General features: G+C 37.9%; 1 protein-coding gene across 2 annotated transcripts in view; it reads right to left on the bottom strand.

Annotated features, from left to right (window-relative positions):
- Positions 1–23,342, bottom strand: part of VSNL1 (visinin like 1) — a 101,639-nt gene extending 78,297 nt beyond the window's left edge. Inside the window, exon 1 of one of the 2 annotated variants that reach the window (XM_053588699.1) lies at positions 22,925–23,342. The gene's annotated coding sequence lies outside the window, so the exon portion shown is untranslated. Of the gene's footprint in view, positions 1–19,736; positions 19,825–22,924 lie in introns of those variants that run through there. The other variant, XM_053588700.1, reaches the window with a different exon arrangement.
- Between the last annotated feature and the right edge of the window lie 2,489 nt (positions 23,343–25,831).

Below are 25,831 nucleotides of genomic sequence, written 5' to 3'. Positions count from 1 at the left end.
AAGTGTTAATCTAATGAAAGACAGAAAAGAGAGGTCACCTCTTCCCCCAAACACCTAGTAAATAAAAACCATAAAATATAAAATAAGAATATAGAAATAATTCTAAATGCAGGTTATCAGCCATCATAATATAGCTGCATACCATTTATAGGAAACCATCTAAAGAAAAGAAGAGGCTAATCTAACTTTTGAAAAGAAAAGAAGAAGACCTAAAAATTATCAAATAGAATCCAGCAGTGTATTCAAGAATATCGCTGTGAAGTAGGGGTTATTCCTGGAATGCAAAGATGATACATATTATTAGAACATCTATTTCTGGTATTATCTTTACTAATAAAGGAAAAAACCTTTTCATTAGAAAAGTAAAATCACCATATATTACTGATAATTATGAAGGAAAGAAAATCTCTCAGTAAATTAAGACTAGAAGAAATATCCTTAATCTGATAAAGTGTCTATACCAAAAAAACTACAGCAAACTGATATTGAAAAGTGATACTCTATTGTATTAGAAACTAAATAATATAAGATACTTAGTAATAAACTTCACAAAACTGTGCCAAAATTTTATGAAGAAGACTATAGAACTTTATTTTTAAAAAATCTAAATAAATTGGAAACCAAATCATCTAAATGCATCAATTCTCTTCTTGTTAATGTACATACTGAATTCAATTCTACTAAAAATCCTAACTGTAGATTTTCATGATGCTTGATAAATATTATTTTAAAGAGAAAATGTGAAAGCAGAGGGTTAAGAATATGTAAGACCTAGTTTGAAGATGAAGGAAAATGTTTTACTATGCCAAATACATAAGCTTATTATAAAGCCACACTGTTTAAGACAGTATGGTAGCGGAGTAAGAACAGAAAAATTAATTAACACAATAGAATAGCCAATAATTTGGGGAATTTGTATGTAATAGTGGATACTTAATACCAGAAAAAAGAAAATATATTCAATAAAATCATGTTAGGATAACTCATTATCTACAGGGAAAAAATAAAATTAGATCTCAATCTGATGCCAATCACAAAAATACATTTCAGACAGATTAAAACTTAAAATAAACACAGTATGCACAAATGATGGTAAAAGATTGATAAATATGATTACCTCGAAAGCAGCCATGAACAAAGGAAATAGGTGACAGGCAAACAGAACATATCTATTCTATTCAGAAGATATGCAGAATTCCAAATAATAGATAAGAAAGACAAACAATCAATCCTACTGACTATGAGCAAATAATTTACAAAGAAGAAACTTTAAATGGACAATAAGTGTAAAAACACGCAAAATTATATGAGGCAACTTCATACAAGTCGTTTAGTAAAAATTTTTATTTTAGTATTCTGATACCAAGTGTTTACAAAGACATAGAGAATATGAACTATTTCTAATATACTCCTGATAGGAATATAAACTAATATATCTTCTTTGGAGAACAATTCAGCATTTTAAATATAGCAGAAGATGCATATAGAACACAATCTGGTAATTTCATTTCAACATATATACCACACATGTATACATAAGAGGCATGCAAAAAAGATGTACATTTTAACTTAGTAATACCCCCCCAAAAAAACAAATAAATGTTCATAAAATAGGGAATAAATAATTAATTTGAGGTATAATCACATGATGAAATACTGTATGGTAATTAAAACAAATGAACAATATTATATGAATAAAAAGTGATCTAAAAATCTTTTTGAGAGAAGCAAGTTGGAGAATGATATATGAAGTATTATATCAGCTACTTAAACATTAAAAACAATCAAACTGATGCTATGTAGACACACATTTAGTAAAAATATTAAAGAGTATTCATGAGGGCATTCTGGCAGGTGCCTGTAGTCCCAGCTTCTTGGGAGGCTGAGGCAAGAGAATCACTTAAGCCCAAGAGTTGGAGGTTGCTGTGAATTGTAACACCACAGCACTCTACCAAGGGTGACAAAGTGAGACTCTGTCTCAAAAAAGAAAAAAAAGTATTCATGAAGAAAATGCATGCCAAATTCAGTAGAATGATTATTTCTGAGGAAGAAGTGAGGTGAGTGGGACTAAGAAGAGAAATGAAAATAATTTCAAAGTTGAGATGGCGTTAATATTTGTAACTTCTGTTTGGTAGGTCAATGGATATTTATTATATCATTTTATAAACTTTTCTGTATGGTTGAAATGTTTTACAATTAAAAAATGTATTTTCTTTTAGAGCTTTTTGTAATTCATTCTTCTCTCTAATCCAAACTGACTTTTTCATAGGAACATTACAATGTTGAAGACTAATCAACTAAACTAGCCAAATGGTCATCTGTGATCTTGGGTAATGCTGTTTTCCTCTAGCTCTTGGAATAATCGTGTCCGTTTCAAAGGAAATAACGTGGTAGAATGCTAAAAAGAAAATTGTGCCATACTCTATGAATTTCACTAATTTAAAGCATGTCCATAAACCAAAAAATAGCCGGGCATTGTGGCGGGCGCCTGTAGTCCCAGCTACTCGGGAGGCTGAGGCAAGAGAATCGCTTAAGCCCAGGAGTTGGAGGTTGCTGTGAGCTGTGTGAGACCAGGGCACTCTACCGAGGGCCATAAAGTGAGACTCTGTCTCTACAAAAAAAAAAAAAAAAAAAGAAATGCAAATAAAGCATGTCCATTTTAAGTTTAGGAAAAAACACATTTATCTAATATTCCATTGGTAATTCTCAACTGATTTCATATTTATGTCATACATTTTTGATATCACAATCTAAAATGGAAATTCAAGTTAGTTTCCATAATCTCATGGCTGCTTTGTTGGTAGTACAGTTCTGTCCGCTAAGAATAATACTTTTGAGCCAGTTGTTACCCATTGCAACTATTTGTTTACTTGCAGGACTCCACTAGACTCTTGGATTGCTTTGAAGAAGGGGACTCTGTCTTGCTCATCAATGCCTATATCAGGTAGGTGTTCAGTAAGTGTTTAAAAAATAATTTAATAAATATCTATTTTCATCTGTGACTGTAGATATTAGATAGAGCAGTTTAATGAAAAATTTATAAGGCAATTTGAAAAATTCTAATCTTTGGAGGTTCTAAGCTAGAACCAACAAAGTTGGAAGGAGAGTAACTCTTTGCACCATCTGTTTTTTTGCCATTGTATAAGCATAAAATGAGCATATAATCGCTTATAGTTGCTGTTTACAAAATCCTGAGCATAAGTATTGTAATAATATCTTAAAGGCCATTCTGAACAATCTCATGAGATGGTGCAATAAAGGTCCATTTGATGATAAATATGCATTTCACTGCCAAGATAGAACACAGTTTTTGGCTAATTATCTAGGCATAGTTTCTTTGAGCTAATGAATTCAGAAAGTACATTTTAAGTTGGAAGGACTCAAAGAAGGCACAAAGGAGATTGCCAGGCTGCATAGAAAAACATAGTTCTATTTAATGATCAGCTGTTGTTTTCCTTTTTTTGAAGACTCTATTTTCTAATTAATTTTTTTCCATTTTATTTTATGACCTTTGACACATTTCTAAACCTAACTGAAATCATTTCTGGAGCAAAGAAATTTTATCTATTTATCCTAGATAAATAAAAGACAGAGAAGAGCATGACTCTGGAAAAAAAAAATAAACCACTTAATGTAATTAAAGGAATTGGTTTGAAAAGGGAATATTTAGAAGAGGTTCAATTTTATCTGCCTTACCAGTATATATATGTATATATGTGTATAAATGTGTATTTGTGTATGTATATGTGTGTAAACATATGTAATATATATATGAATAAAGGAACACATACAAGATACCAGAAAGAAAAATGCCAAATAATCACAATAATAAACACTGAATATTAGGATGTTGGTTTTTATTTCCTTCTATTTTAATACATTTTAGATTCTTTATTCTTATCAAGTATTACTTTTATAATGAAACTGTACTTTTTACAAAAGAAAGATTTACAAATTCAGATAGTAGACACAATTCTCAAATGTTTAGCAATTACTTATTTACTTAATATCTTAACAGCTGTCCTGATTGACGTAAAGTTAAGAAAGTTGATGGATCACCAAAGTTCTCCATTTCTACTAGTAAGTGTACAGTGTTGTCTGATGCCAAGTATAGCAAAATGCCCCGCACTACAGTGAGTTTTCAAACAGGCCCAACTCTGGAGTCATACAGATCTGTATCTGGTGGATGATCAAGCATATTACTCCTTGCCTCAATACCTCATTGTCTTCTGCTGTGAAAATGGAGAAAATACTATAATGCTGCTGGTGTTTGCTCTGAAGATTATGTGTTACATAACATATATCTATATGGTACTTAAATTACTTTTGGCATGAAGCAGCTAGCTCCCTTCTCTCTTTATCTCACCTTTCTGGTTGCTTCTTGCCAAACATCTGGGATATATCCGTTATTAATATGTCATGTTCTATTTTTAGTGGAAATGACTTTATCCATGCTTCATGTTCAGGAAGGTAGCATTAATGTGTTTTTAGGCAGGGATGCCCTAAAGTCCAATCAAGGTTGGGTCACTCATTTAAGAGTGGCACAGCACAGGCCCACTGGTGAGACAGTAAGGCTGAATAGTGAGAAGAACTCTACAGATAGAGGTAAAAATAATCAGACCTGCCCCTTCAGGGATGTAGTATGGAAGGCAAATGGCACTGGATCATTCGTCAATAATGAATGTGAGCTGAGCTGCAGAGAGAGAAGCTGAAATGCTATGTATAGACAGAACATCTAGTATCCCACAAAGCAAAGAAAAGGAGTCAGCAGTAAATCCCTAGAGTTCTGCTGGCTCTGGATGGTTGTGTAGGTCTAGTACTGATGTTTAATCCTTAAAATAAGTCCTCTTTGTACAACAATGATTAGAGGAAGATAATATGGCTTTTATATAACGGATATCCTCATCAGAGACAAACTGCAGGTTCCTAAACCTACGGCCAAACTTACACAGAAGCAGAAAGAACACCTGCTTACATCATCTCACTGCTCTGCCCAAATGCTGTCATTAAGGGAGAAAAAATATTGCTTTGATTTCTAAAGAATGGGAGATTCTCACAAAGATCATGTGAACATTAGCTTTGTTATTTATTTCCAAAAAAAGTCTATAATCATCTGAAAAATAAAATTTGGTCTGTGGATTGCTGAGGTGAAGTCTGGAGGTGGAGAATTCACCAAATTATTGCCAAGAATCTGTGAATATGAATGAATACTAAGCCATAAAATATGAATTAATTAAACATTGCTGAATTTATAATAGGTGTTTGTCATGTGTGTTCTTTTAATTAACTGCTAATCTTGGGAGCTTGAAAAAGTTGGTATTACAGAGAAGTCCTGGAAGTATAAAGTCCTCCTAGAAAATCTTGGACACACCTGGCACAAACTGTAGACATGAAGGGACCTAAATAGGTTCAAATTGAACCTTTCCAAAATTCATTCTCCAGAAATATAAGTCTGATCAAATCACTTCCTTTCCAAAACTTTGAATAGCTTCTTTCTGCTCTTAAGATGCAGTAAGGAATACTTAACACTCTTAAGAGAGATTCATCATGGCCTGGAACTGGCTGCTCCCATCTCACTGTTCAGCCCCATCCAGTGCCCCTCTGCCCGGTCCCTTTTGGAGAAGCCCCCATTTCTCAGCAGGTTAACCATCAAATCTAGCCCTGACATGTACTGTTCCTTCTGTGGGGACCTCTCTTTCTGGGCCTTGTTTCACCTGGCGGACTCCCAGGCCTCCTTAGGATCTTAGTATAAATGTCACTTTGTCTCTATCCTGGATTCCTTAGGCTGTTACTTTTTTTTTTTTTTTTTTTGAGACAGAGTCTCACTATGTCACCCTGGGTAGAGTGCTGTGGCGTCACAGCTCACAGCAACCTCAAATTCTTGGGCTTAAGCAATTCTCTTGCCTCAGCCTCCCAAGTAGCTGGGACTACAGGCACCCACCACAACGCCTGGCTATTTTATGGTTGTTGTTGTCATTGTTGTTTGACAGGCCCGGGCTGGATTTGAACCCATCAGCTCTGGTGTATGTGGCTGGTACCCTAGCCACTGAGCTACAGGTGCCTAGCCAAGGCTGTTACTCTTTTTGCTATGTATTTCCTTACCTCCCTTTTTTCCAGGCTAATCAATATTTAATCATCTGTTCATTATGCTGCCCTGCCATAAGCTCCATGAGGAAGTCTGACTTTTTCGGTTCTCATTTTTTCCAGTACAGGGGATGGCATAAATAGGCACTCAATTAGTATTTGCTTTGAACTCATGAGCTTAGTTAACTACTACATTCATACTAATGAAAGTTTTGAGGCCCAAAGAAGCAATTTATATCTATTGAAAACAGAATTGCTTTCATGCCCAAACTTTCTTAGTAAGGAGTATACAGGGGGTCTTTGGGTTATGAATGAGATAAGTTTTGCAGGTTTGTTCTTAAAATGAATTTGTATGTAAGTTGGAACAAACATTTATCTATTACCTGTGACAGCCCCCACTTGTAAGTATGAGCTGTATGTCAGTCGGATGTCTGTGACTTTGCACTGCCTGTACATCCTCATAGAAGCTCTTATCCTGTCTTGGCTTGTATGCTATAATCTGAATTTCAATTCTGAGCCAGGCATTATGGTCCAGAGGATACATAAAATCATCTTTAAAGCTTACTAAGATACATGTATATTGCAAATTCCTAGGTTCATGGCGTCTTTTGACATAATGAGAGTTTACAGACTTTATGGAATCAAATATACCTATTACTTTATAGTTTCATGGTTGCTTATTTCTCACTATACCTAAGTCATACATGCGTCTCTTTGATTTTTCTTCTAAATCTTTTTAAAAAATTGAAATTTTTTAATATACATGGAATTTATTTTACATAGTATGATACACGGGTCCAAATGTGCCTATTTCAGATGAATAATCAGTTGCAACAAGAATAACTTTTATTGAATAAACTACATTCTTCCCACTAAACTGAAATGCTAAGTTTTCTGATAATTCATAAAACCTACTCTTTTCTTGAATAAGAGCTATAGTTTTACAAAGGCACTTTGTCTTTCTTATAATTTAATCTCCTTATCAAATTTTTTATTTTTGTTTTTCCTTGAATCTTTTTTTTGAGACAGAGTCTCACTTTTTCGCCCTTCATAGAGTGCAGTGGTGTCATAGCTCACAGCAACTTTAAACTCCTGGGCTCAAGTGATTCTCCTGCCTCAGCCTCCAAAGTAGCTGGGACTATAGGTGCCTCCCACAACGCCTGGCTATTTTTAGAGATGGGGTCTTGCTCTTGCTCACACTGGTCTCCAACTCCTTGGCTCAGGCAATCTACCTGCCTCAGTCTCCTAGAGTGTGCTGGGATTACAGGCATGAGCCTCTAAATTATCTGTGTATATAATCAACCAAAATGATAGTTTAATCTCTTTTCTAATGTTTACTCTTTTTATTTCATTTTCTTATCATATTGTTTTTGCACAAATAAAATAAAAAATCTTTAATCCTTTCTGTGACAAGGCAGAATATAAATGTACAGAGACAATACTGTATCAATTCCCAAGGAAACTGGCTTATTGCTAGATTTCTTTTCCCTGTAACACATATTACATACACAGCTATGATTTAATAAAAAAAAAATTCTGGTAAGAAAATTAATGAGATTTACTTATGACATGAGTTATGTTAGGTAGAACTGGAAGGATATTAGAGACATTTTAGTTTAACTCTACTCATTTTATAATGCATATTATGAAACTATGGCCCGGAAAAAGAAAGTGATTTTACCAAGGTGAAAAGCTACAAGCAAAGCCCAGGCAAGAACACTAATTTTTTATGACCCCTGAGACCACGTTCTTTGTAAAAGACATAGTTGGTTAAAACCTTAGACATGAATTTAAAATATCATGGTTTATTGTGCTGATTTTTTTATGTTACATTTAAAGAACCAATTAAAAATCTAAATTAAAATACTTATTATAACTTTAAAATTTTGTTACTAGTAGTGTGGCAGAAGCTTCTAGTTTCCTCCAAAATCTATTTCTCTCTTCTTCCTTAGTAATAAAAACCCTAATTTTTAGTAAGGGTTTTGCTAAATGTAAATAAATTCTGACCAATGGCATGTATGCCGATTTTCAGGTCTGACTTAGGGAAGCGTCCTTAACAGGGAACGGTGTGCTCTTCAATTTTCCTTTTCTCCTTTCTACTGGCTGTAAAGCAGCCATGATGGCTGTGGCCGTACTACATCGTGAGGTGGAAGCCACCTGCCAGAAATGCAGAGAAAAAAGGCAGAAAGGGTTGGGTCCCTGAGAACTTGGGGCTTTGGGTCTGAGGCCACCCTATCAGCCCGGGACTGCCTACCTCTGAATTGTTGTATGTGAGTGAGAAATAAATTTCTCTCTTATGTAAGCCATTGCTATTTGGGATTTTCTATCATTTTAAGCTGAATTTAATTCTGATTTGCCAAGTAAATTAATTGTAAGGTGTCACAACAAAAGTAGAAATACTATCTGGCAAAGATAATCTGCAAGCTTTTGCTTCAGAAAAAGTAAAATAAATGTTTAATATGTAGTATTAAAATTCTGGTCATGACCTCAAGAACTTTGAGTTTAAAATAATGATAATGGTCATAATAATAATAATAATAGCTGTGCCCTGACTACTGCAGGGGAGCACTGGAGAGAGGTTACAAAACAGTCTTGAAGTTAAGTGACCAAACTGGTGTGCAACTCTTTGGCTATGTGACTGTGGGCATGTCACTTACTGTTTCTAAGTCTCAATTCCTTCATCTTAATAATGGGGGATAATGAAAATTCTGAGCATGAAGTTGTAAGCATTAGATAAATACATGTAATGAAGCCAGGATAAATTGGCCCCATGTAGTATTATTGATATGATAATTAAACCTCCTATTACTACCACCTTTAAAGGCCAGGCAGTCCATGACATCTATGTGACAATATTTATAATTACTGTGATAATACAGTGGCATAGATATCATTGTCTGAATTTCACAGATAAAGTGATTTATAAAACTTGATGTATTTTGTGACTAAGCCAGATTGGAACTTAGTCTGATTAAAAAATTCACATTTCTTTTCATGTCACCATGCTCATCTTTTGATCAAGACTCTACAGCCTTTAAAACATTATGGCAGACCATACATATTTGAAATGAATTTCCTGCCATCATTGTATCCTTTAGCTCCTGCTTCCTCTGTCAATAACAGCATCCTTGTTCCCTTTGCCCTTTGTCTATCTAGTTAATTCCCAGTCTTGGCGTGGCTGAAAATGATCTCACCTTGGGGAAGTTGGGGTTCTGTGTGTTCCAGAAGTGCTCCTGCAGCGTCTATGCTTCTTTCATGGAACTATAGAGGCACATGGGACTGTAGGAGCACTTGGCTTATTGAACCACCCACTTGAAAACAACCAGGAGTTTGAGAGGAGCCCCTGACACGCAGGTGCTTGCAGATTCCTTTATTCCAGGGAACTTGGTGTCAGAGGTGAGGTTCTCTTAGAGACTTCCCCAAATTAAAACTCCATTGTCTTCCGTTATTGGGGCTTTGTAAATGAGGAATAAATTGGGAGATGCTAAATTCTAGAAGAAATACCCACAATCCTCTCCTCAAGAGAAAGGCAGCAATGATCTTCCTTCATAAGGCCGAGCAATTGTAAACAAGTTTTGTGGCAATACCAAGAGACAGAATTGGAAATCCAGATTTCAGTGGATTTCCCTGCAATCTATTATTTCACACAGCCCCAAAACAGGTCTCCCTATTACATTTCTTTACAGAGTTACATAATCTCTTCTATGGCTCTTAATTTTATTTGTAACTGATGCTATTTTATAATTGTTTAGTATCTGTTTCTTCAACTAATCTTTATGAGGACAGAGATTATTACTGTTTTAATTTACCCCCTATGCCTAGTGCTATCCACATGATAGATGTTTAATAAATATTTGTTGATAGAATAAATAAATTGCTGAAACAAAGAGATGGTACCTCATATAAAAGCTATGCAATGAATATAAAAATAAGTAAAGTGAGCAGAAAGAGCACCAATTTGATTCAGATTTTAGAGGTATCACTTACAAACATCAGGACTTTAGGAAAACATCTCCATATCTGTATCAATTTCTTCATCTGAAGTAGGACTATTACCTATTTCATTGAATTGCTGTAAAAATGTATGAGATGATATGTATGTAAAACACTTGGCCAAGGCCTAGGCAAAGAGGTAATATGTGCTGATTGTTTACAAACATAATATACTTCAGTAAGCCATCTCTTTCACTTCTTCTTCCTGATTTAACTGATGGCATTTTGGAATACCTAAACATTCTAAAGGGTAATAATTTGTGAAAAGTGGAAAGACTTCAGATTACTAAACTCAAACAGATGTAAGCTTTTTTTGGAGCCAGAAATCTCTACCTTCCTATTCCATCTGTTAGACAAACCTTTGGGATCATTTGGTGTCTTTTGATTGATTCAATAAAAGTGAATTGAGCATCTTGGCATGCTAAGCACCCTCTGAAAATAATATACCAGTGAATTAGATAAGAAATGTGAATGTGCAGTCTAAGACCTTTGTTTAAATGTAAATAAGTCCTGGAAGGAAGTAAGACCTCAGTTATTCACATAGCACTGTAAACAACGATAATGCTAATTCTGGTGTCACACGTTCACTCCATCCCCAGCTGGGTTTTAGGTACACCATATGGATAATTTCATTTAATCTTAAAGGATTATGCAAAATAGACTTAATGCTTTCCATTTTATAGGCAAGGAAACAGAACCCTTGCAGCTAGTGAATGTTAATGTAGGGGCTGGAAGTCAGGTCTGTGTGACACAATGGCCATAATTTTCCTTCTACCATGATGTTCATGTCGGCCTATCAATCACTCTTAATGGTCTTACTGATTGAAGATGTGATGAGCTGGCAATATTTTATAATTTGCTTCCTTTTATTAGAATAAACAAGGTTCTTATAATAAACCTTTTAATAGCAGGTGCTCAGAAATGCTGGGTTTTCACGGGAACACGGACACTGCCTACATATGGAACAAAGATCTTTTTAAAATTAGCCTTAAAATAAATGGAAGGAAAAGTCAGGGTCCAGGAGGAGTTTTCCTTTTAAACCTAGGGTGCCAAACTCATGGACCTCAAACTACATAAAACCATAGATGTGCTTGTACTGGCCATTTTATTTGATGTCTTGTTTTGAAGGTCAAAGAAATTGGGCAGGTATTCTGCTTGCTCAAAATACCATTATTTTAACACTCATGTAACACCTGGCCCATTTCGTTTAGTGCCTGCTGTAGATTTTGAGCTTGAAGGGAGAGATTTGTCTTAAAGATCTTTATATCTCTGGGGCTGAACTTAATTCTTGGCATATAGTAGAAGCACAGGAGATGTTTGCTGTATGAGTGAGAAAAAATCCTATCCATTCAGCGCCTCCTGAAGTGTCATAGGAAGACTTGGGGCCAGCACAAGACAGAACAAACTGAGCACATGAAATTTGTCACTCAGTACCTCCTGGAAGCCCAGAGCCTTCTACTTAGTTTCTTTTAACAAAACTTGCTTTCAAGGAAAAAAAAAATCAGAAATGTATTTAAGCTGAAATATAAAGGAGCGAATTCTGTTTTAAAGCACTTAATAATGTTCCTTAAGGATCCTTCAGGTATTCAGAGCACTGAGCGATCCAAAGATTAATGAGGTAATGAAATTGGGGCACTTTTAGGTAGGCTTTGGTCAGGAGAGGCTTTTCAGAGCTTCTGAAAGAAAGGCAGCAGCCATTTGATCCCAAAGCTGGCCCTGAGGTTTACTAACTAGGGCAGATGCATTTTCCTCAAAGTACTAAATGTTAATGACTCTTAAGATCTACTCTTCTCTAGAGACTAAGCTTCTGCCTGCCAAACAGCAAGCATAAGTTCAATGAAATTACTTACCCTTCTAGAGATGGGCAGAGAGCTATGCTGAGGAGATTATCCAGGCTGTAGTCCAAACTATGTACACAAAAATTTTCCTGTTAGTGGTATTGAAAAAGTTAAAATGTCTAACAATAAAGAGACTAGTAAGGTAAATCGTATTCATACGTATAATAGCGTGCAATCCAGGTACTTAAAAATTACATTTGGATGGGTATGTAAATGTAATTAGTCATGGTTTTTCCCTAAGACCTGAACAGAATTTATTAGTATTTTATGGAAGATATTTACATCTAACTAAGTCCATAAGTGGAGTTGGTCTATAATTGTTTTATATTTGTTTTGTATGTACAAATTTGTTTTGTATAAACAACTTTTTTTTATTTTTGTTTGGTAATACCAGCCATATTAAATGAATTGGTTAATTTTAAAAAAATTGCATTTGAGAAGACTTTGAATTATAATATTGTCATTTTTCTGAATTTGAGATAATATTAAAGTCACAGACTTGTTTTCTTTTAATTTGGGAAACTATACAGAACCATAAACATGTCAGTGGGGAAGATTCAGGGCCATTAGTCATTAGCTATTTTGGCACAATTGTGGTCAAATTCCCATCCAGAAACAAAATGGGAAGGCTTTCAAGGGATTAAGAGCCAAAACACTCTAAGAAGTTTCCTCAAGCTTCTCAGCCTATTATTCCATTTTTTTCCTTTTTCTTTCCTCCCTCCCTTCATCACTCTCAGCCTCCTTCTCTCCTTCTTTCTTTCCTTCCTTTCCTCTTTCCCTTCCTCTCTTCCCTTTTCTTTCTTTCCCTCCCACCCTTCTGTATATATCAAGTGATCCTCTAGACTCAGCCCCCAGAGTAGCTGAGACAATAGGCATGTGCCTTTAGTCTGGTTATTTATTTATTTTTTATCCTAGAGGTGGGGTCTTGCTATTGCTCAAGCTGGTCTCAAACTCCTGGCCTCAAATACTCCTCCTGCCTTGGCCTCCCACACCTGTAATCACACGTGACATTGTCAGCACGAACCACTGTGGCCAAACTTCTCAGCTTAATTTTAAACTCAGACTTCAGTCTAGCATGGGGAGAGGGAGAAACCTGCCCTTTTTTTCCTGCTCATTTCCCTTCTCTATTATCTGTTTTGCTGCTTCTAAGTAGGTGCCAGGAGAAAGGGGTTAATAGGAAATGGGCAAAGTCTTACTTGACTATTGCCAAGATAACCTGGCACTCTATAAGTCAAATCCTCAGATGTTTCTCCTTATCCTGGGTGTTTGAGGACTTAACACAGTTTGTTGATGGGACAATGCACAGTTGACATACTCCTATTCTGACATTCCTCCTACTCTGTTGGCCCCAGTGGTACACCTCTCTAAACGGGACCTAGACATTTAACAGACACTGTTTCTTCTCTCAAGGAATTCCCAGTGTTATAGGAGAGCTGACATGTATACAGTGATTATAATATGCACCCAGATGTGCTAAGAGAACTGACAGGTAACTTTTGGTTAGGATGAATGACTAGGGAAGGACCTCTAAGCAAACATAAGACTGCAATCATCAGAACAGTAGGCAGGTCCAGACAGGTGATTTCTGTAGTGACTGAGGAGGACTTGTCCCTGCTGGCCAGCATGAACACACACACAGCTCATCCAACTCAGGGTCCCTGTGGACACACTCACATGTGGGTCTCTTTTGTTTCTCTTGCTGGTCTCATTGTCCTTACACTGGATGTAAATACATATGCTAATTCTTGGAATTAGCATGGAAGCCCCAGTTACATTTATAGGTGTCTCTTAATCCCAGTAGAATGGAAATCTATTTCCATAGCGTCCCTGCTGGAGCAAACCGTGGGCATGACCATGGCTGCTTTGCTTTTCACGGGGTCTCTTTGGAAACTGAGACATGCTCACTCCACTGAGAAATGGCTGTGAGTTCAAGTTCTACAACTACATGAGAAATCCTGAGGCAAATATAGAGGATACAGATGTGCCTCAAACCTTTAATAATTTAAGGTTTTCATTCCAGATTATTTTACTTCAAAATCATTTTTTCAACTAAGCCATGAAAGCTGGTTATAAAGTTATCATAGATTTATCATTTTATCCCACACCATGGAGTGGGGTTGGAAAGGGGAGACAGGAGATTTATTTTTGTTTTAGCAAATGTAACCTTGGTGTAATAATTCATACAAGATCAATGCCTAGATTCTTAAATTACCTTTTAAAATCAAGAATAAACGGAAGTTGAATGATAATAATAAGTTCCTTACTCTCACAATCTGCAGAACATGTTCACAATAATTCTTAACTAGACAGGGTAGGTAACACTATACTTCCTTTCACATGAGAAAACTGAAAGTCAGAAGTTAAGTAACTTTCCCAGGGCTACCGAGTATGATGCCTGAAGCACACATCTAAGAACTCTCAGGTCTGTATACTTCTCATAACACAGTTCAGGTTTTGTCTTTCTAAATCAGTTTTCTAAAGTAGGTTCTTCTTAACAACAATGAAATGTTAATAAACATTTTAACATAAGTTTCCTGGGCAAATACATGTACAAATATAAAGTTAAACAAAGCTAAATAGACATGATGATCTTTACCACAGCACTACTTGGTCTTAATATGACAATGTGCACAGGGAATATCTCCGAGTGAGATGTAGTAAGAATTTCCCTCCCCCCAAAAGTCGCACAAAGTCTTTGAGGAGAACTGCCTATCAGTATTGTGGAAACACACCTTTAAAGAAACAAAGTTTAGAATGTCCTTATCACCCTTTCAACTATGCACTTCTCCTAGAATGAGGGCCTTTCAAAAGGCATTCCTTTCAATAGTTATAGCTATTGCTCTTAAATATTTTGCGTAAAAATATATAAAATATGACAGTACATTGAGCACATTGTGTATATGTCATGTGTTCATGTATCTACCTGTACGTATCTATCTGTGTGTATGTGCATTTCTCCCTCACCCCTGCCTTGAGAATCATTCTCTGTACTCGGCCAACGTGCGTTAATGTACACATCTACACACACTCAGCAAATGAAGGCTCTGATAAGCTAAGCCTTACTTGACCATGTTCTGCAACAGATGTGGTTATATGGCCTCCTTTTCTGCCATTTATTTGGTGTTATTTGATAAGCATTTATTTGATAGACAAAAGATATTCAAGTGGCAGTGCCAGACCTTGCACAAGTATGGGTGTCTCCTGGAATGTTTTATAGGTACTCAAGGTACCTTGGAGGAAAAGGCAAAGGAAAGAGAAGTTAAAAATCAGAAGGCAATTAAGAGTTGGCAGATGTTATCTATATTACTTATGAAAAGTAACATAGAATCACCTGGTTGTGGGGTGGGGGTTGTTCATTAACTGAGCATTAGTCACTAGAAACTTTGGAAACTTTAGTAGGAGGTATGTCTTAAATAAATAGAAGAGCTTTTCCAAATAGATACAGGAACACAGGTCTTAGCTGGGGCATCGATTCAGTTAGCATGGCTCTCCTGGACTGTACTCACATGCTACCTGGGATATGTGTGTATTAGCTGTAATTTAACTACCAGCAAATGAAGACACATAGACTTGGAAAAAATGCAGCAGAACACTTAGCCCACTAGCCTATACAGACTGAGAAGGTGAAATATAGACTGAGAAGGTGAAATATAGACCGAGAAGGTGGGCAAGAGGGAGACGTGGACAGGAGGGAGAAGAGCTGGGCAGAAAAGAAGGTGGGGGCCTTCAAGAGAGAGTCATTTATTATGTGCCAAGCTCTTCTAGGTACTATGTGTCCTTACTTTATTAGGTCTTCAACACCCCTACCAGGGAAATAAATTATCCCCATTTTCACAAATGAGAAAATAAGATCAAAAGATTAACTATAACCACAAGTCCTGCTCAATCCTATAAATCATCCAGGACGCCTTCTACCTTACCATAAAAGCCCTGGAGAAAAGAATGAAAGAGTAGATCACATAAGACTCCTCCTACAGACAGACATACATTGAAAGATTAGTCACAAAATGGGGTAGAATAATAGGGGAGCTGTGCAGAGAGTATCATACAGAAATGTCTTTTTTGGAAAGTATTAAAGGATAGAAGTATCATAGTACAATATTTAAGCAAAAAGGCAGGGCTCTAGAGATGATTTTTACTAAAGTATAATGATCAACTGTAGGGGTAGGTGGGAAAAAGAGACAAAGGTAATATGATTTAGCTACATTAAACAATAATTCATAGATAGCCTTAAAAGATACTTAAGAAGGAAACAAATGCAAACATTGCCTTTCGTTCTATTCTGTTGATCCCAATTGTACGCTGGTATTACATGGTAGTGTGATGATGACCAAGTAAAAGTGTAACGGGAGGGGGATGCTTTTAAAGGGAGTGAGAGAAACAGGAAATTTGGTGGCTCAGGGCAGGCATTTCTTTCTTTCTGAATTTTTCTCTTTTTATGCATCTGTAACACCTTTTAATTTCACTTGACTTACTGAATTACATTTATCTGTCTTCCCCACTAGATGTAAATTCCTTGAGGGTTGGGATTGTCTCTTACTTAATGTTGTACTACAATGACTGCATAGTGCTTGGCACATTTACTCAATAGATACATATTTTATAAGGCAGGCTAAGCACTATGAACTGTTCACTGCTCTTCAGTAGGGGCTGGATCCTTCTTCAGAAGTTCCACTATGAATGGATTACTACATATAACTCTATGACCCAAGTGGTTTATGAGCTCCTGATTTCTGATGAAAACAATGCTAATGATAAGAATAACCATCATTTATTGAACATTTTCAATAATAAGGTATTGTATTCTTTAAGTATATAATCTCGTATTTTCTGTTCGAGAATCCTGTGAAATACTACAAAAAAACCAAGGCTGAGAAATTAAACAACATATTCAAGGTTGCAGAACTAATAAACTGTGGAAATGGAGATCTTTACATAAGTGTATCTAGCTTAACAACGATTGTTTACATTTCATCTCATAATTTTCTTGATGAGTTTTTTCATTCACAAACAAAAAATGAGCAAAGATGAACAAATGGTTTTCATCTTACTCTGAAGAACAAACACCTTTGTACTCATTTAAAAGGAAAAGTAACAATTTTGTGAGTAGAATTTAAATTTATTTCGCAGCTTCTTTGTATTTTTCATGCAATTTTCCATATAAACAAGAAAGCAAAGATGAAGCACCTTATGTTAAAATTACAGAAACATTTGAACTTCTAGAATAAACAAAACTGATAAGAGTTCCATTAACTCATAACATTGAATACGAAGAATTCCACCAAACCAGAAGTTGCTATTATAATTGAAAGTCAAACTTGCACAGCAGTACTTGATACATTAATAAAAAATTATAATGAAAAGCATTTCAATTTTAGTGATAATGCTTAATAGCTCTCCAAGGGACGTTTGACTCACAATTTAGGATTAGAGTTCAAGAAATCAGAAATAAACACACTGATCACCAATTACTAAAACCAATGCAAAATATAAAATAACAGAGACTCTTGTAACACCAAAGTTTACCATTTCAAGTCCTTGAATTGCAAAACCCTTCTAAAATATAAAAAATTGAATTATTATGGTCTGGTTATTTGATCTGAAAAATTCACCCAGGCTTCAAAGCACATTTACCATGTTAATGATTTGCTTAAAACAAACAAACAAACAAACAAACAAAACCCCACAAACTATTTACATACACCTCCTCAAAAGTCTTTCATAGCTTATGAAATAAATAAACAAGACCCAAAGAAAGGAGGAAAAAACTATTTTTAAAGTGACAGATTTCTATGTTCAGACAAGTACCTACATGAGCAAGAATTAACAGGATTCATTCTCTGCATCTATAATAATTGTAGGCAAATTTAATTAATTTGTTAACAAGTTTGTCTTTTGTGAGTAATACCTTATAAAAATGAAATATTTTTATTAAAAGAGCCCTATTTTCTATAAAAAGCTCAGCAATTATGTTAGATACATTGAGATTGAAAACCATTTGATAAATTCGAGTATTCTAAATCTTAATTGTAATTTAGAACAAAGGGAAATTAAATGCTCACCCAGAAATAATCCAACAAGCCATTAGAAATACTACGTATTATTATTATTATTTTTAAATGAACAGCAGGTGGCTGCCAAGCAGGTCACCTGTGTTAGGACTGTAGTGAAGCAAGGCAGTGGAGAAATCCAGAGAAAAGTTAATAATCATGAAAACATTACCTGATTTGCATGCTTTAAGTTAGCTCATAAGGATATAGAACACCTATTTAATGTATTCACAGGTACCTTATTATTAAAGTGTCAAACCTGTTTGAAGATTGCTATTCCATTTCTGTTTCATCATTAAATAGTTTCTAAAGCATCCCCAAGATCCTTCCATCAGTAAAGTTCTCAATGAATCAAGCTGGGAGCAACTCAAACTATTTTGATTCACCAAAAGATCATAAGTTATCTTTAGAAACAAACTGAAAATGAGAAATGCAGTGTTGTGGTCCCTTCACAGTGTGAACACATTAAAATAATTCCATAACTCAGGAGACCATGATCTAAATAAGTGGAACACACAGCTACCATCCTCTACGTTTTTACTTCCTCTTTTACTTACCAATATTGATTTTATAAATGAGTAAAAATAATTTATCTTTTAAAATTATTAAATATAAAGGAAAAATACTCATGTAATTGAATTAAAAAGCATTCTACTCTTTAAAGTATTAACTTGCCTTTATATCTTTATTAAAAATAAATTGTAAAATAATCTAGCTTTTTCTTTAACTAACAAAAATATTTAAAGCAATGTTAATTGTGTACATGGTCTTACTAGAAATGATTTAATTTCTTGATATAATTAACAAGGTACATGCAACTGATTCTTGTTAGGAAAAATGTTTAATTGATAAATATTATTATTGAGCTTCTCCCTAAAAGTCATTGCATAGGTATTGTATAAATATAAAAGAGGTCATTAAAATCTTTGCCCTTGCAGACTATGATTTTATATTGTAGATATCTTTGTAAAATAAAAATTTTCTTAATATATATATTTTTATGTATCTGAGGGATAGATTATGTAACTATATGGATCCAATCCAGGTCATATATTCTATTAATTATGTGAATTAATCACTGAGATTGTAAAAATATCAATCATACATTAATTTATATCTGCACCACATTATGCTTTAGAAAGATTAATAAGCTTGTATCTCCTATATATAATTGAGACAGACATTGTCAATTTCAACCTTAGATTAAATGAATGTGATCCTGTCCATAAAAAAATAATCTTTCAATATTCCTAAATAATCACTAATTTTAGGAGCATAAAAATCATTCAATGCAAAGAATAAGACCTTTCGAACAACATGAAAATATATTGCTCTTATCAATTAGGAAACCACATGTTTGATAGTGATGCTTAGCTGTTGTTATTCTACAAAACGTCCCAGAGAGCTCCTCCATGATGTTTTGAATCCATACCTATATGCAACCCAAACAGAGAACCTATTTGTCTTTTGTGAGGAAAGACAACATTCCTGATTATATTATCCTATTACATGTGATTTAGGAATGTGGTTTGCAGTGTAGGAAATCACAGAAGGACATTTAGCAACTTCAAGTCTCTGGGTCTCTGAAGAGGCTACCTGGCATTCAGAATAGCCTGGAATGGAATAGCAAGATGGGGTAATAATATAACCCAAGAGCATTTGTTAGAAACAGAGTCTATCCAAAACAGAGTTCATCCCAATTCTGTAAAGATTTACCAAGAGGGGAGGGGTTAAATTAAATTGATAATGGTAACGGTGTTGAGAAACTCACCACCTTGCTTCTTCAGTTTCAACAACGTCCAAAGACTAGTTACCTAATCTCTCAAATGAAAAAGGCTCCAACCAGACCTTCCTCTGGCCTTGCCTCCCAATCCTCTAGCCCCTCCTCCAAAGCCTCTGGTTTTTCAGGTAAGAATCCTTGGCATTTCCCCAAAGGGGACTTTGTGGTGGTTGTGGGTGTCTTTCCGAGTGCCTGGGAGATTACATTTTTGGTGAAGAAACAGGAGGGCCGAGATTAGAAGGCCTAGAATGTTATTGTATAGGCATTCAGGAATTTTTTATGTTAGAAAGGGAGAAAATGAGGGAGAATAGAGAAAGAAAGGCGAAGAAAGGAGGAAAAAAAGGGTGAAAGCGTAAAGGCCCAATCAGGCAGGTCCTCACCCAGCAAGACGTGGGGAGAAAGCTGCGTGCGCAAGAGGAAATGGAAAGATTAGCCTGCTGAAAAGCCATGTTAAGTGCTCAAAGATTTAAAAAGCTGCAGGATTTTCTCTACAGCGCCACTTCAGGTTAAACCAGTCAAGCCTATTTCTTCAGGTCTTCCTGACCCCTCGCTTCCCTTTCTCTGCGGGTGGCTCCATCTGGAGGATTTCCAGGGAGGACAGAGAGAGGTAGAACTTTGATTTGGGTTCTGCCTCCCAGGAGCCTTGGCATAGCCCACTGTGGGTTTACACTGCAGCTTCCTCACTCCACTAGGTCCTAATCCCTGCAGCTGCAGTGGTTTTGGAGGAGGCTGGATGAGAAGAGTGGGGATGGCGCCTGCAGTGTCTCTGAAGACTGGATTCCCTGAAGGATTCTGGGGAATAGAGCAGGGAAAGGACCCTGGGCAGTTCTAGAACAGGAACTGCAGATTCTGACTGATTTGCTTGTGCCCCCAAAAAACCCCAAAGAAATTGATTGTGATGCAGAGTTGGCCAGGAAGGCCAAACTAAACATTCAAGGAGGTGAGGGCAATAGATGAGTGAGAGAAAAAGACTTCATGAGAAAAAGAGAGGCAAAGAAGAGAAATGTGATGGTGTTAAAAAAGGGACCCCTAGAGACTATCTTGAAAGATGTGCTGGAAAGCAGGCACTTATTTATTTGAAGACTGCAGCAGTGACGCTGAGGATGCTGAAAATTAGAGAGAGAATGGGATGTTTGCAGTCAATATTACTTTTTAATTGTCTATTCTATAGACTAGAAATGAATTTGTGTTTCTCTAACTCCCTAGTTCTGGGCCTTTTTTCTCTGTAAAACAAAGAATCTGGGCCAGTTTCCTTACAGGGTCTCTATCTGATCTGACCCTCTCTGTCAACCTCTGAGCCAGAGATGTCCAGATCAAGCATCTATGAGCTTTAAAGACTCAGAGCCCCCCTTTTCAATACTGTGCAACACCTGCACCATTCATCCAAGTGATGCCAAGTCTCAGTGATGACAGGCAGTATGGCTCAATTGTGACAAATTATTAATCCTTCTGCCCTAGAATAAGGAAAGAAGGAACAGAGAAGGCAGACGATTTCCGGGGAGAAGATATTTTTGAATTCTCAATTTCAAATTTTCACCCATTTAACTTAATTGTAAATTCCTTTGAGGGGTTCCAACCAGTTGGACTGATCAAATGGACAAAGAACCCTGTAATGGGCCCTACCATTGTAGGGGTGCAGCCCCACATTGGCTCCTACCCCTATTTGGAGGAAAACTTACTTAATTTCATCCCAGAAATTAGATCTGTTTTTTCCATGAAAATCCAGCACACACTGGCTATGCTATTCTCTTGTCTGACTGCCTGCTTCAGTGCAGCATTTTCTGGGATTATTAAACACCCAAGGAATATCCAGAGTGAATTCATGAGTAAAGTGTTCAATGATGCAGGAAACTGTCCCCCCCTCCCTCCACGGAAGCACTTTAAATGATAATGGAGGTAAAATGAGTTCTCACGAGTTTCATTTTGAATTTGTCTCAACCTAAATTTTTTTAGGAGATTTTTTAAAAATATTAGTATCTAGAAATAAAACTCCCTGACTTCTCTCACCTTCAAGTGGAAAGTGACAGATAGTACATACTTAGTGTTTTCTACACCTTACCAACATTTCCATTTCATTTTAGACTCCAAAATATGGACAGGAGGGCAACTCTAGAAAAATGGATTCCCACTCTGGCATCTCATAGGGCACTGCTGAAAGCAGTGCGGAACACTCACCATTTTCTGGCGTTTAGGGAGCATCGCCATCTCTGGGCCCCCTCCCCATGCACATTCTCACACCCCCCGAAAATACTCAGCAATCTGATTTCCACCTTGGGTTTGACTTTGCAAGGACCCTTCTTCCAGTTTCTGGGTGAGGAAAAACCCATTTTTAACTCAAAATACACAACGACCTTTTCTCCTTTAAAGAAATACTACCAAATGTAACACATCTGGGTTTTCATTTCTCAACCCTACGTTCTGGAAGACGAATAACGACGGAAGGCAAAGGCAGGTAACTAGTTTGGGTCTGACAGTCCCCGTTCAGCGACTCTGAGTCTCATACTCTGTACAAAATCGACAGCGCGGTAGAACATCTTTCCTTTTTCTGCCCATTCACCATTGTGACCAAAAAGCAAAAATGAGAAAAATTATTTACTCGTTTCTAAATACTAAGAGAGAATGGCTTATTTTTGCTCCTAACTCCGCGGATTTAAACACTCAGATCCCGCTTAGAAATCAACCCTGATTGCCACCCCAATTTCGTCCACTCAGTTTTACTTAGCAAACACCTTTGCTGCCTTTCCACGGTGAGAAAAATGGTGCACCAGCCCTACGGATGACAGGTTGATACCTGACTGCACCCGCTCAATAGTTTTATCAGCAACCGGAAAACTTCACAATCGGTCGATTAGCTCCTTAAATCTGTCTGAGGAAAACCGCCTATTTATAGACTTAAACTATAAAAGCTTCTCAGTTTCACCTATCTTAAATCTAGCCTAAAATAATCACCGAAACATACCGCATATAAACACTCCCCCTTCCCCCACCCCAATTATTCCAAAAGATCCCCTATGGACCAACAGCACATTCAGATCGCCAGCATTAACGAAGGCAATTGTCACCATGCATTTAGACGCATCTATGCAAAGCAAAGTATGTGACAATAGCCAAAGCATCTTCCTGACAATTGGCTGCGCTACACATGCAGAAATGCAACGAAGATTGTATTTTCCACTTACAGTTATAGCGCTGCGCACGGTCACTTAACGAAAATGATAAAACTCAACAGTTCTTTTTTAAAATATATATATTTAATTCGGGTAAACGGCTAAGCCGTTTCTGTGTGTTGTTCTCTCTCGCTCTCTTTTCGTCTCGAGCTCTGGGCTGCTTAAATCCCTCTTGGATCGCGCCTTGCAAGCCCAGCCGCCGCCGCAACACGCTCGGGTAAATCTCTGCTGCAGATTGGGAATCCCATAGAAAACCTAGGGTCCCTGGAGCTGGGCGCGCAGGCGCGTGAGCCTCCGATTCCTCCTCCCCTTTCCTCTCCTCCCTCGGCTCCCGGCTCAGCAGCCCCAGCTAAGAGAGAGCGAGCTCCGGAGCCTGTGATCAAAAGCCGCCTGGCAATGGCGCATGCTCAGTTGGTGGGGCTAAGAGTTTCCGCGCCTCCAGATTTTAGTAGACACTCAAAAGGAAAGTAGACAGGATGAGAAGCCTGACTGCTGGAGCGGCCGGCCGCTGGACAGGCGCGAGGGAGGGCGGATTGCTCTCTTCACGCTCCGCAGTTACCGAGTGTTGTGGCTGGAGGCCGAAGCCAGAGATGGGACACGCAGGGGCAGCTTTTTCCGCCGCTCTGTTCTAGCCGGTCCTCGGCCCACCCTTTGTTAGAATGTAAGATGAAGGAAAAAACTGAGAAATCTCGAAAGGAAGCCTTCCCAGGAAGCTGTGAGCACGTCTGCCTGGCTCACTGAGAGAACGGCTGTGGTGGTCATTTTGCCATGGGCAGGGGCATCTGCTAAGAGTACTGGTAGCTGGTCCTCTAGCACCCAGTGCCAAGGACGGTCCTGGTCCACTACGGCGTTGGAAAAATGGGTGTGGAAGGGAGGATTCTTGCCTGCGCTCCTTGGGCAAGTCATGGAAACCACTCAATGTTTAACAAGCGCCTTCTGCATGCACTTAATAAGTGTTTATTGGATATGCCTGGGGGGGGGCGGCGAGGAAGGAAGAGAATGAACCATTTGCAAATTAAGGTTGAGGGCTAACTAGGCGACCTCCTACCCCCCCCCCCCTTTGTGTCCTTGAACCAGTAACACGTTTGCCAGCCCTCCCCCGCTCCAGGTTGGCCTGCCAAAGCCTAGAAGACTTGGCAAGTAGTCCCAGTAAATGCTTGGTCGGTCGCTTCCCTACGGAGAAAGCGTGGAGAATTCCCAGATGTTCCTAACCTGATCACTTTCCCCAGCTGTGTGTGTTTGTACATTCACTCATTTAACAATTATTCATTGAACGCCTACAAACTACTCGGCACTGTTTCATGCTTTCGGGATAAATGCAGTGAACAAAAATCCCTCCTGGGGTTTTCATTCAGGTGGGAGTTTTATGTTCAAGGGAGGGACAATCTGGTGTTCCATGAAGATCAACGTTCTTCTTAAACAGAGTTTTACAATGTGCGCAGTGTCTTCATGTGCCTTAGCACATTCAGGATAACTGCAGAGTTGACCTTTTGGTGCTGTGGACAGCAAGAGCACCTCACGTGGCAAAAAGGCTCTAAATTGACAAATCTCTGCTGCCAGGAGACAGCTGCCCAGGACTCATTCCAGGAGTCCATCTTCCAACGAACCAAAGGTTACTTGAGTGGGGACCAGCCAAAACTCCACCAGACAAATCTCTAAGCCAGGGGTCCTCAAACTGCGGCCCGCGGGCCACATGAGGCGGTGTGATTGTATTTGTTCCTGTTTTGTTTTTTTACTTCAAAATAAGATACGTGCAGTGTGCATAGGAATTTGTTCATAGTTTTTTGTTTGTTTGTTTGTTTTAACTATAGTCCGACCCTCCAACGGTCTGAGGGACAGTGAATTGGCCCCCTGTTTTAAAAGTTTGAGGACGCCTGCGTAAGCAATAGAATATTCGTGCTAAGTGCGGGCCTCAGTCACTGACGTCTAAACCACATTCAAAGCTAACCCCGCCAGCCCAGAGCCCAGGAACGCCCTCTCCCGGCTAGATTCCTGGAGAAGGCTGCTCAGAGAGCGAGCGCGCTCTAGGGACTCCCAGGACACCGCCCATGGCTGTCCCTCCCCGGAGGGGCTCTTCTGGCGAGTGCCGGCGACGGTGCTGGTGACGCCGCCAGCCCCGAGCGCGGAATCGTGCTAACCAGAGCCGCACTGTCCCGCGCTGCGGCAGCAGAGTACCGTTCGAGTCTGGCGGGCGCCAAACCTACGATCCGAGGCCGCAGTGCGCACTGCGTAACGGCGCTCCTGGGGGGCCAGGCACTTTCTGTTTCTCGGGAACTGGTTAGGGTGGCAGAACTCATTTCTGCTTCGGTTGCTTTTCTTGGCCAAAAAGCCAAGCTCCCAGGCTTTCAAAATCCCTCCTTTGGTCGATTTCTACAACTGAAGCATTTTACTCTGGGCTCTCTGGTTTCTCTCTGGAGAACAGCCTGCGCACTGCATCAACCAAAGGGTCAGGATGCCATTTCTTCGCTTCAACAAGATGAACCTATTTATTGCACCCTGGAGGTTTCTTTTGTGGCAATGTTAGGTTTTACATAACTTGTTTTCAACTTGTGTTTAGGAAGAAATGTACTTTGTTACTCTGATACTTTAAACCGTGCTGTGCTATAGATTTGATTAAGATGCGTGCGCTTTTACAAAGCAGCCCTGTTTAAGTGAGCAGGCAGATTTTGTTAAAAGTCCCTATAGTAGTACCGCAGCGTTGTTTGGCAGCCTCAGCAAGATGTCTTAATTTTTAATCTCCAGCAATTATGTAGCTTTATCTATTTAAGCTTCTAATATTTTGTTGTTTAAATTTTATTTTTGACTTAGCCTTTAGTAGAGTTTTATGTGCAGTACGAAGTCACAGTACGGAAGCCAAACCTGAAAGTCTCCTGGAGGAATGCTATTGTTTAAAATACAGAAATAAGTCCCCTGTTTGGG

The sequence above is a fragment of the Nycticebus coucang genome, chromosome 4 (genome assembly GCF_027406575.1).
Source record: "Nycticebus coucang isolate mNycCou1 chromosome 4, mNycCou1.pri, whole genome shotgun sequence".
NCBI lineage: Eukaryota > Metazoa > Chordata > Mammalia > Primates > Lorisidae > Nycticebus > Nycticebus coucang.
The sequence above is the reverse complement of the archived record's forward strand: the minus strand, read 5'-3'. Positions and strand labels throughout refer to the sequence as shown.